General features: G+C 41.0%; 1 non-coding gene across 1 annotated transcript; it reads right to left on the reverse strand.

The window, feature by feature from the left end:
* Positions 1-4,780: 4,780 nt before the first annotated feature.
* TRNAW-CCA (transfer RNA tryptophan (anticodon CCA)) lies at positions 4,781-4,852 on the reverse strand. The gene has a single exon. It is a non-coding gene; the product is annotated as a tRNA-Trp (tRNA).
* Between the last annotated feature and the right edge of the window lie 6,989 nt (positions 4,853-11,841).

An 11,841-nucleotide genomic window follows, 5' to 3' on the forward strand; every position in this document is an offset into this window, starting at 1 on the left:
GGTAACTTGGTGTTCCATGGTTAAGTATTCAGTCTCTACTAAGGCACAGTAACAATCCAAAAGCTGTTTCTCAAAAGGAGAGTAGTTATCTGCAGAGGATGGCAGGGCTTTGCTCCAAAGTTCTAGGGGTCTGCACTGTGATTCACCAATAGGGGCCTGCCAAAGACTCCAAATGGCACCCCTGTCTGCCTTGGACACCTAAAGCAACATTGGATTAGCTGAATCATATGGCCCAAGTGGCAGAGTGTTTTGCACAGTAGGCTAAACCTGTTTCAGAGCCTTCACTTGTTCTGGGTCTGTCATGGACTGAATTATTTATGTCCCCCCCAAAAATATGTGTAATATTTGGTCTGGGCCATGATTCCCAGTATTGTGTGATTTTCCTATATGTTGTAAATCCTGCCTCTATGATGTTAATGACAGAGGATGGGCAGCAGTTGTGTCAGTGAGGCAGGACTCAACCTACAGGATTGTATTATGTCTTGAGGCAATCTCTTTAGATATAAAAGATAGAAGCAAGCAGAGAGACCATTTTCTTAGGTGGGGGCAGTTCTAATGGCTTCCACTTGGCTTTTATTACCATACAGACCCTACTCTATTTGTCAGGGACCCAATGTGGATGTTCTGCCTGTAGCTGAGTATATCTATTGGAATTATGCATTCCGGAACTAGGGAAATCACTACAGGATGGGTTCAGGGACCCACTGGACCTACTGTGAGGCTGACATGAGTTACAGCTCCATTAATAACCAGATCGCCGTATGTCCCCACACTGACAGGAGGACCCCAGCAACATTTTGCATCTCCTGGAATTAGTGTAGGTTCAGAGCCAGTATCCAGTAATCCCAGAAAAGCCTGATTATTTGCTTTTCTCCAATGAACAGTCACTGTCGTAAAAGGCCATAGATGCCTTAGGGAATGGCTGGGAAAAAGACAAACAGTATATGTTTTTGGCAGCTTATTGGAGTCCTTCTTCAAGGGGACACGGCCTCCCCTTTAATTGAGGGGTTCTGGATCTGTAAACTAGCTCAAGTCTGGGTATTGATTTAGGGGCCGTTACTCTCTATTCTGGTGATTTGAGTTAGACTGCTGTTCACTTGACCTAGAATTCATCTGCTTGTACAGATCAAGTAAATATTTAGTAGATTTTCTATCTATTTCACTTCTAGGGACACCATGACTAGCTAGCCAATGCCATAATCCATCGCAGTCAGACTATACTGATCACTGATTTGACTCTGCTGTCCATTATGGTAACCATGCCCACTTTGTCTTTGTCGATTGAATGCTGCCACTTGGCCACTGTCACCACGGTCTGCAAGTGTCTCCATTATACTTAGGTGTCTTAATTGAGTTAGGGCCATAACACTGTCAAATCTGACTCATATAAAATAGCAATCAGAGATTTAAGGATGCTGGAACTCCCTTCACAAATTTCTTCCTCACAGTTGTGGTAAAAGGAGCATCTTCTGCCATGTGTTGGTCTGTGGGTCTAACCTGATAAACACACTCCAGCATGCCAATTTTCCTAAGCCTTGGAATACCTCCTTCTACAGTATACCAAGGGAGGCCTGGTACTCCAACTCCATTTAGTGTAGGCCACTGTGTAATCCATGCTTCAGCAATCCAACCAAATAAACTGTTGGATCCTTTCCTAACTTCTCGAGCTGAAACAGTGAATGAAGAATCTGTGTGTAGTGAGCCCATGTCAATAAACTCAGGCAGATCCAACCTTATGTTCCTTGCACTGTTATCCCACACCCTTAATAGCCATTCCCACACATATTCCCCAGGTTTCTACCTGCGCATATTAGAAACGTCAAGCAGTTCTTTCGGAGAGTAGCGTATATCCTCCAGGGTTACACTTTCTATTTCATCTTTTGGGGCTCACTGAGACTTAAGTCTAGTTATAGGTCTAGAAACCAAAATGTACACACAAGTTTTTTCAACACATTCAACATTGTCTTGAAAAGTATCTTCCTCAGGTGATGCCACAGGCAATGACTCAGACAAAGGCACTTTAGATGCAGTTAGGTTAACTTCAGGTGTTAGCCTCTCCAGCTTCCTGATTCTTTGCCCGTATGTCCGCATCTCAGGATTCAGGATCCCAATTCTTCCCAATAAATTCCCTCATTTTAACTTCAGATACCTCTTGAGCTTGGCAGTTGAGTTGGAGTTATTAATTCAGCTGCTCTTATAAAAAAGAGTCTAGGCTGGGTTTTTGGCAATAGTAGCTCTGTTACTACAAAAAATAAGGCTTTCTTTCAAGGCACAAATGGAAAATTTGAGATCATTTATGCAGTGCTCAGGCTTTGACTCTGAAACCCTGAGTGCATCTCTTTCTTTCTCTACTTTGTCTAGAGAAAGTAGGACCAACCAACCAGCTTCCTTATACTTCTCATTATGACAAAATTGTTGAAAGCTATCATACGTGCAATCACCCAGAACCTCGTCTTTCGCCAGTACCTGATCTATTGGTGGTGATATTTTTTTGTCTTTGAATTGGCACCTCATGCCATGAATTAACAGTGCCCTCTTTACTACTTGAAGCAGAGTCATCAACATCTTTAAGACTGATCAGACTTGAGAACCAATTTAGGAACTACACCCTTGAAATTCTGTTTGTCTAGAACCACTCAGTATCAAATGCCTTAGGCTAGGTTCTCTAGAAGCAAAACCAGGAAAAGATATAAATATATATCTAAAAAGAGAAATTTATATCAAGGACAGGGATGACATGGTTGTAGAGGCTGTAACTTCCCTAGTCCGTGGGTCAGAAAAGAAGTTTTTCCTGATTCACGGGCTGGTGAACCAAAGATTGGCAGGCCAGAGACCAGGGCTGCTGCTCAAGTGTTGTGAAGATCAACAAATCCCACAATTGACAGGAAAAATCTCAGGTAAGCTGCTAGCTCAAGTCCTAAGAACCACAGGTCGGACAAACAAGAGCCAGCTGATAGATTTAGAATGAGCAAAAGCCCCTATCGTTGCCAGAATATTTGCCCACACTTGATGGAGGTGATTTGCCCAAGGAAACTCCCCTTCAACTGATTGGCTACTCATAGCAGATGCCATCATGGGAGGGATCTCTTATCAAAACTCAATAGTGAAGTGATCAAAACACTATATGACTGCCAACGCCCTGAGAATCATGGCCCAGCCAAATTCACACACAATCTTAACCATCACACTCCCTAAGTCCCATACTCTGTAGTCTTGACACTAACACTGTCCATCAGAGGCAATCACTTCTAAATCTCTACTAAATCTGGATCAAATATGTGCTTGTCCTTTTATATTTCGTAGTTTACCGTAATTATGAGGTGGTACTGCTGCTTCTTCCACTGGACTGCTTATTTCTTCCAGAGAAGAAGCTCCTATGTATGATTGCTCTTTCCACAGAGCTGGCAGAACATATGCTCAGTAATTCTTAAAAATAATTTCTATAAAAATAATTTTCCCCTTTTTAAATAAAACCTTGTCTTTATGAAACATTTGAAAAATACAAGTCAGCAAAAAAGAAGCAAATTAAATTAGTGTCTAATCCCATGCCCAGAGATAACCACTGTTAGTATTGTAGTGTTGGCATTACCTAGTTAGACTTATGAATCATATGGCTGTAAATCTAACTGGATGATATAGTACCAGTAAATAGTTGCCGAATGCATCTTTTGTCCACTTCCAATGTCTTAAACATCTTTCTGTATCATGAGTTATTTTTCCTGGATATTATTTTAATGGGTGTTTTTTATTTAAAACTTTACTCTGTGATAAACGATACATTTCTTTAACCTGTACTCCCTTGTTAGTGTTTTCTTTTGGTTGGCCATTAAAAGATGTGTGTCTGAATCATGCAGCAAAGGACACAGAACATCCCTTACAGAGGAAATGGCATGGGCAAAGTCCATGTGGTGAGAAGGAGCATAATGCATTGAGGAACTGAAAGAAGGCCCCTGTGATATGGAGTTAGTAATCACAGTTAGTTGTTTTCTTTTGTGTTAAGCAAGAGAAGTTCAAGATAAGATGTGCACTTACAAACCAGCATAATCAGGAAACTGCTTTAACAGAGCAAGAGGAGATTTGGAGAGAGCAGTTAGGAGGTTCTGTCAAAATCCCTGGCAAGGAATAATTGGTGGAAGAAAGAGGTCATTGTGGTAATGAAAAGAAGTGGACAGATGGCATGTAACATATTAGGAGGTAAAACTTCGCATAACTGGCTGCTCAGATTGGGAAGTAAAGAAGAGAAAGTGTAGCCCAGGACAGCTCCAGGGTCTTGGCCATGGGGTCTGGGGATGAAACTGTAGGCCGGATGAGAAGAATACAGGAAATGTTGGAGGCCTGTCAGAAAAGGAAGAGTTAGGAAAAAAGAGGGCCAAGGAAGAGCCTGAGGATCGGCCAGTACTTAGGTGGATGGGGGGGGAGGGGGGTGGTGTCCTGAGTAGCTAAGGAACGGGAGAAGTGATAAGAAGGAGACTATGTAGTCCCTGGTGTCAGGGAGGAAACTTAAATATCTTTATAAAGTAAGGTAGCAAAAGATGGACGACCGATGTGGGGATTCTGTCCCCCATCTTAGAATTCCAAAAGCAAGCCAAAGGCAGAAGAGGAAATACAGTCACATCCCACTGAAACTCTAAAAAGGTAGATCATCTATTCTCTTTGTATCGATTCAGTCTCAGGCAGCCCTAACAGGTCTCACACTGGGATTCAACTTCAGGCAACTACGCCTCGAAGGGAAGTAGATTGTCAAATGATTTTTGTTTCTCTCTCCAAAATGTAATCACCGTGACCCCGGCGTGATTTGAACACGCAACCTTCTGATCTGGAGTCAGACGCGCTACCATTGCGCCACGAGGTCACAGGCAAGGGTCTCTTCTCCTTCCTACCATAGAATTCTGAATCATTCCCCTCCCCTACCCCCAGATCCAAAATTTTTATTTCCTTATCATTAACTTTGATTATTTTTCTCTCCACCTTTCACAGTTTTGCTAATGCTTCCTTGAGAAAAATTAAGGGACTGACCACAGTAAATATTAATCCCAAATGCTCCATATCGGGAAACAACAAAAAAAGGAAAAAACGTTCAATCTTTCCACTCGTCGAAATTTCTCTATTTTGAGAATAATCGTGTACGTATTCGATTTAGACCCTCAGTGAAACAGGAATAAAAACGGCTGCAAAGTTGCCGGTATTGCTTTCTCTATAAATTCCCTAGACACCGCCCTCTTGCGTTACAAACTTCCAGCCTTACGGAGGCCGGGCTTCGCATCTTCTACCTTGCTCCTCCCTATCCGCGCACCGGCCCCATCTTCAACCTGGAGAAAAGCTGCTTCTCCTCAAGACATAGCGTCAGTGGCATCTCTTCCCAAAATTCTCACTTCCTCAGTAAGAATCCCTGGGCTCTGCGGGCTCTATTGTGTGCACTTGACATTCACTTTACAAGGTGAGCCCCAGACAAACTGCTGGCATTTACCGAGCGCTTAGCACTGACTACTATTCCTGTGTTAAGAAGCTTTTTAATTCGTATTATCTTAGGTATGTGGTAGAAAACGATTCCATTTTCTACCTGGATGGTGAAGATCTGAAAGCCAGGCCTTTGACAATAGTAACTTGTTACAAATAGAAATTCTCGGCCACACCCCCAAAAACCCACACCGTAAAAAAAAAAAAAAATTTTTTTTTTCTTTTTTTTTACACCCTAAAAAAAAAAAAGACACACTGAATTTGACACTCTGGGCCTGAGGCCCAGAAATCTGTGTTTTAACAAACCTTCCAGGTGATTTTGCTGCACAGAAAGGTCTGAGAATCTCTGACCCAGCCTAGAGACCCTATACTTTTTGCTCTCAAGAAAATAAATTTCCAGTCTTCTTCCAGAACTGAGGAAGGGCAGTTTCCAAATGAAGCCAGTGCTGAAATTCCTGAGACAATGAGGCCATTCTATGCGGGATGGAGATGGGGGTTCTGTGGTGAAAATCTGGTTGTCTCTTTGCTTTTCCCACTATTTGGTTAGGATTCACCTTCCTAAGGTCTGACAAATCAGCTATCACTGCTCAATAGCCTTTCCAGATTACAAAACTTCGTTGCTGTTATCTCCTCTCTGGTATTTTTGTCCTATGTGAATTTGTATTTTAGAATTATTCGACTGTGATTTCCGGGGACGAAAAAGTGAATTTTTATGTTAAATCCACAATCAATCTTTACCCGGAAAGCAAGGGAGTGGAGGTTCCCTGGATCTGTAAAGTAACTCGGTTTTGTCTTGGCTAAGTTTACCCCTCTCCTCCTTCAGCTCTCAGCTCAAGCATTTCCTCCCTGGCGCGGCCGTTCTCCCTAATTCCGGTAAAAAGATAAAGCACACTGTCAATTAAAGCATTCTATCTATTAATATCACCATATTTCAATCATTTTAGCATTATATTCCTCTCCTTGGTGGTTATTCAGTTGTAATATTACAGTATATTTGATCATTAGGTTAATTTTTTCCCCTAATATATACTTTTATCGCACAGATGAAGAGCAGCAGATTATTTTCCTTTTGAAAAACGTTTTCAGAATCTACTGTGAGGAAACTATGTGGCCTAAGGGATAAGGCAGGTCTGACTTCGGGTCAGGAGACTGAGGGTTTGAATCCCTTCGTGGTTGCTCGACAGCATTTGTATTTCTATTGGAAGAATCCAAAAACGTTTTGTTCGTAGTGGCATTTCTGCTCCCTTTTAATACTTTCCTTGGTTAAAGCCGGAAATAAGAAATTTACTCATTTTCACCCTAAGAGTTTATTCTCCATATATTTCCCCTCCACATTCTTTGCCTTTCTTTTTGTTTCCTTTGTTTTATCCAGGTGTCTTTTGTTTATATCTCATTACCACTGTAGAGCCTGTCCATTCTCTGGGTGGGCGCTACTCAAAATTTCCTCTTTGGACCCGCAGCAGCCCCTGGGAGCCGCTTAAAAACGCAAATTTTTAGTTGTACATTCCGCAGCTCCAGGCCACCCTCCATTTGCTGGATTAGCATCTCTGGAGGTGAGGCCCCGAATCCGGGTTTTAACAAGTTATCCAGGTGATTCCTGTATGCACTCGAGTTTGAGAACCGCTGGAGGGTTTACAGTCTGCATACTGTCCCGCTCTTCCGAGGGAGAGCACCCAAAAAAACCCATTGCCCTCAAGTCCGTTCCTACTCATAGCGACCCTATAGGACAGAGTAGAACTGCCCCCACAGAGTTTCCAAGGAGCGCCTGGCGGACTTGAACTGCCGACCTCTTGGGTAGCAGCAGTAGCACTTAACCACTATGCCACCAGGGTTTCGTAGGAGGGAGAGCGGGGCAAGAAAAAGGGCAACAACCATGACCAGAATGACTCTCACATATGTAGAAGGAATGGTAGAATGAAAACAATCACTATCTCCAACCCCCAGAGAAATAGTAGACCTAGGCAAAGAACATTAGCGATCTTAAAACCATTAGGCAAAGTAACAGGTGCAAGGTACTAAACTTACCACTCACCAATTACTTGCCAATTGGAAAGTGAAAACAGAGAGAACCCTGGGAGCACTACTTTATTTTCATTATCATTGGGATATACTGACTAGTGCCTCTTGATGTGAGGTAAGTACTGTTTAAAGTACACAGTATCAGGTCAAAATTTGTTAACATGAATCTAATCAGTTAATCAAAAGGATAGAATCAATCCTTTAGACTTCCACTGTACAGGAAATGTTGTGGTTGTTGTTGCTTGGTGCTGTGGAGTTGGTTCCAACTCATAGGGACCCTATACACAACAGAATGAAACACTGCCCGGTCCTTCGCCATCCTTACAATACTTGTTATGCTTGAGCTCATTGTTGCAGCCACTGTGTCAATCCACCTCACTGAGGGTCTTCCTCTTTTCCGCTGACCCTGTACTCTGCCAAGCATGATGTCCTTTTCAAGGGACTCATCCCTCCTGACATATCCAAAGTACATAAGGTGCAGTCTCGCCATACCTGCTTCTAAGGAGCATTCTGGTTTTACTTCTTCTAAGACAGATTTGTTCATTCTTTTGGCAGTCCATGTTATATTCAATATTCTTCGCCAATACCACAATTCAAAGGCATCAATTCTTCTTCGTTCCTCCGTATTCCTTGCCCAGCTTTCACATGCATATGATGCAATTGAAAATACCATGGCTTGAGTAAGGCGCACTGTTGTCTTCAAGGTGACATCTTGTTCTTCGACACTTTAAAGAGGTCCTATGCAGAAGATTTGCCAAATGTAGTGCATCTCTTGATTTCTTGACTGCTGCTTCCATGGCTGTTGATTGTGGATCCAAGTAAAATGAAATCCTTGACAACTTCAATCTTTTCTCCGTTTATCCTGATATTGCTCATTGGTCCAGTTGTGAGGATTTTTGTTTTCTTTAAGTTTATATTTTTCTTTATGTTTATGTACAGGAAATAGAGGAATAAATTAAAAGATTGTGTGAGGACACAACGAGACATTTGGCTTGGACTTTTTAAAAAAGTCAATGTCAAAACAAAGCAAAAACAACAAAAAATGATACAATGCTGGTCTAATTTAAAAGAGATTGAGGAAACAATGAAATAAATGAATGGCCTTTGATTGGATTCTGTTTAAAAACAGTTCTGAAATATGTTTTGTTGTTGTTATTAGTTACTATCCATTATTATTACATCCTTATTAAAAAGCATGGAATAGATGATATATGGTAACAGAGTACATTGTAAAGAACCTATGGGCATCTGTAGTTGTGGTTGAGTGGTTAAGATGAGGGACTAGAATTTCATTGGGGTCACCCTTTGGAACTAGGAGCATTAACTTTGATGTCTTCATCTCCACCTCTGCCTACTAATTACCATATTGTAGTGCAAGCTACTTTTTTAGGTATTAAACTTTCCCTTGGATCTTTTACAAGTTACCTAACAATGGATTTCTCATTGCCCTGGAAGAAATTGTTTTGGATGACTAAACTAAGTCAAGGGAACCAATAGAACCTTGTTTTGTTTCAATTCTGAGGCTTCTTGGGTTCAAATTCCCATTGACTGAAGAAAATCAAGCTAAAAGAAGGTCTTCACATAGTTGCATTTAGAACGACACAGTAATCCCACTGCTTCCTTTTCTACAGCCATAACGGATGCAGCACTTGATTTAGGTCGCAATGTCACCTAAATCAAGATCCTTGGAAGACAGCTGCCTATTCAAATGACTGGAAGAAATCCATATTTGTATCCATTCCAAAGAAAGGTGATCCAAAAGATTGCAGAAATTATCAAACGATATCATCAATATCACACAAAAGGAAAATTTTGCTGAAAATCGTTCAAAAGTGGTTGCAACAGTAAATCAACAGGAAACTTTCATAAATTCAAGCCAGATTCAGAAGAGGTGTGGAACAAGGGATGTCAGATGGATCATGGCTGAAAGCAGACAATAGCAGAAAGATGTTTACCTGTGTTTTTTTTTTTTTAATTTTTGCAAATAGATTTTTATCTTTATTTAATTTCTATCAAGCATTTGGGATAATATTTAAATGATTAGCCTGATCAATCGTAACGCTATGCTGGAAGAAACAGATTTGATGGTGCTTTCTAAAATATATATTCACCTCACGTTCTTAGCTTCCACCCAAGTCCATGCCGATGTAAATATTTTCTGGTCTTTCTCTAGAAACCAAAATTCCTGCATCTGGCGTAAATAGATAACTCCTGTGTAGGAAGTCAGGTGGTGGAGAGAAGAGCACTAAAGGTTCTTGCTAATTTCAAAAAGTCAACATATAAATCAAAAGACATTCCGAGGTCCTAGTGCCACCTTACATAAGAGGTGGGGCAAATTAAGGCAATGTTCCCAGGCCACATCAGAGAGAGAGGATGAAAAAATTCTAGGGAGCTTGAGGGTAAATGAAGCCATATGGTAAAAGTATTAACAAAGGACATGCTAGATTAGTCTAAACTTTTAAAGGGCACCAGCAGTGCTTTTTCTAAGCTAAATCTGAGTTAATGGCAAGAGTCATCCTATTAAAGTGAACGATGGAATTTGTCTAAACCATTTTTGCAAGTGGGTGACATTAGGTCTCATGGGTGTGACTGACATTAATTACCATTCTGTATTGTAGTTGAGCTCCCCAGAATTCAGGATGAGTGGGAAATAACAGATAGTACTGTTGCACTGGATGGCCCAGCTCAGTCCCTAGCCTGAAAAAAAAAAAAAAAAGCCTGAAGAATCAGCAAATACTCTTCCCCAATCAAAGCCTAAGACTCTAATGTAAAACATTATCCAGATGGGCATCTTTTCTTTTTAATAAACAATTCCCCATTTGGGGAAGAATTTGATCAGGGTATTATCAATGCGTGTTTTTTTGGTATCCCCAAGGACTACCATGTTTTTTTTGACTATGTGAAGGTATTCTACTCCGTCAATCATAACAAATTATGAATAACATTGCAAAGAATGGAAATTCCAGAACACTTAATCGTGCTCATGAGGAACCTGTGCTTAGACCAAGAGACAGTTCTTAGAACAGAACAAGGGGATACTGCGTGGTTTAAAGTCAGGAAAGCTATGCGTCAGGGTTGTATTCTTTCACCATACTTATTCAATCTGTATGCTGAGCAAATAATCCAAGAAGCTGGACTATATGAAGAAGAATGTGGCGTCACGATTGGAGGAAGACGCATTAACAGTCTGTCCTATACAGAGGACACAATGTTGCTTGCTCAAAGTGAAGAGGACTTGACACATTTACTGATGAAAATCAAACACTACAGCCTTCAGTGTGGATTTCACTTCAACATAAAGAAAACAACAATCCTCACAATTGGACTCAGGTGCGCCCCACCCAAGCCAAGGTTCAATCACCTCATATGCATGTGAAAGCTAGACACTGAATAAGGAAGATGGAAGAAGAAACAAAGCCTTTGATTTATGGTGTTGATGAAGAATATTGAATATACCTCGGACTGCAAGAAGAACGATCTAATCTGTTTGGAAGAAGTAGAGCCAGAATGTTCATTGGAAGAGAGGATGGCAACACTTCATCTAACACACTTCGAACATGCTACAAGGAGGGCCCAGTCCCTGGAGAAGAGCATCATGCTTCCTAGAGTAGAGGGTCAGAGAAAAAGAGGAAGACCCTCAATGAGACATGTTGAGCAGTGACTACAACAATGGGTTCAAGCATAACGACTGTGAGGATGGCGCAGGACAGAGCAGTGTTTCGTTTTCTTGTACATAGGGTACCTATGAATCAGAACCCACTCAAGGGCGCCTAGAAATTACTACGATGCTGCTTCTCTGTTTGGGCCAGTGGCGCAATGGATAATGCGTCTGACTACGGATCAGAAGAATCCAAGTTCAAATCCTGGCTGGCTTATTAAAAAAAAAAAAAAAAATTATTACCCTTCTCTAATTTTGAAGTTCCACACACAAAAAAAGTTACTGTGGAAATATTAGGTTCTGAGAAATAACTCCACCAGGAATTTCATTCTCTCACTGGCAAGTATTTGTTATGCATCTACCAAGTACAAAGTACATTGAGGAATGAAAGACTTCAGAGAGACTCGGTGGTCTGATGTCTTGTAAATATCTCATTAGCACTGCCTTTTGTTCTCATTTCTCTCTCATTCGAACTAAATACAAAGGAGCTATTGCTGCCTCTTACACTCTTCTGTAGGTGTTTTTGTGTCATTTGTTTGACTGATTGATTTAATTTTGAAGAAATAACACTATCTTAGGCTGGGTTCTCTAGAGGAGCAAACCAGTGAAGAGTGCATGTACATATGTAAATACGTATCCAGTTGCCACCGAGTCTGTTCCAACTCAGACCACAGAATAGAACAAGCACATAGGGTTTGCAAGAAGCA

Source organism: Elephas maximus, chromosome 1, assembly GCF_024166365.1.
Source record: "Elephas maximus indicus isolate mEleMax1 chromosome 1, mEleMax1 primary haplotype, whole genome shotgun sequence".
NCBI classification, from domain to species: Eukaryota; Metazoa; Chordata; class Mammalia; order Proboscidea; family Elephantidae; genus Elephas; species Elephas maximus.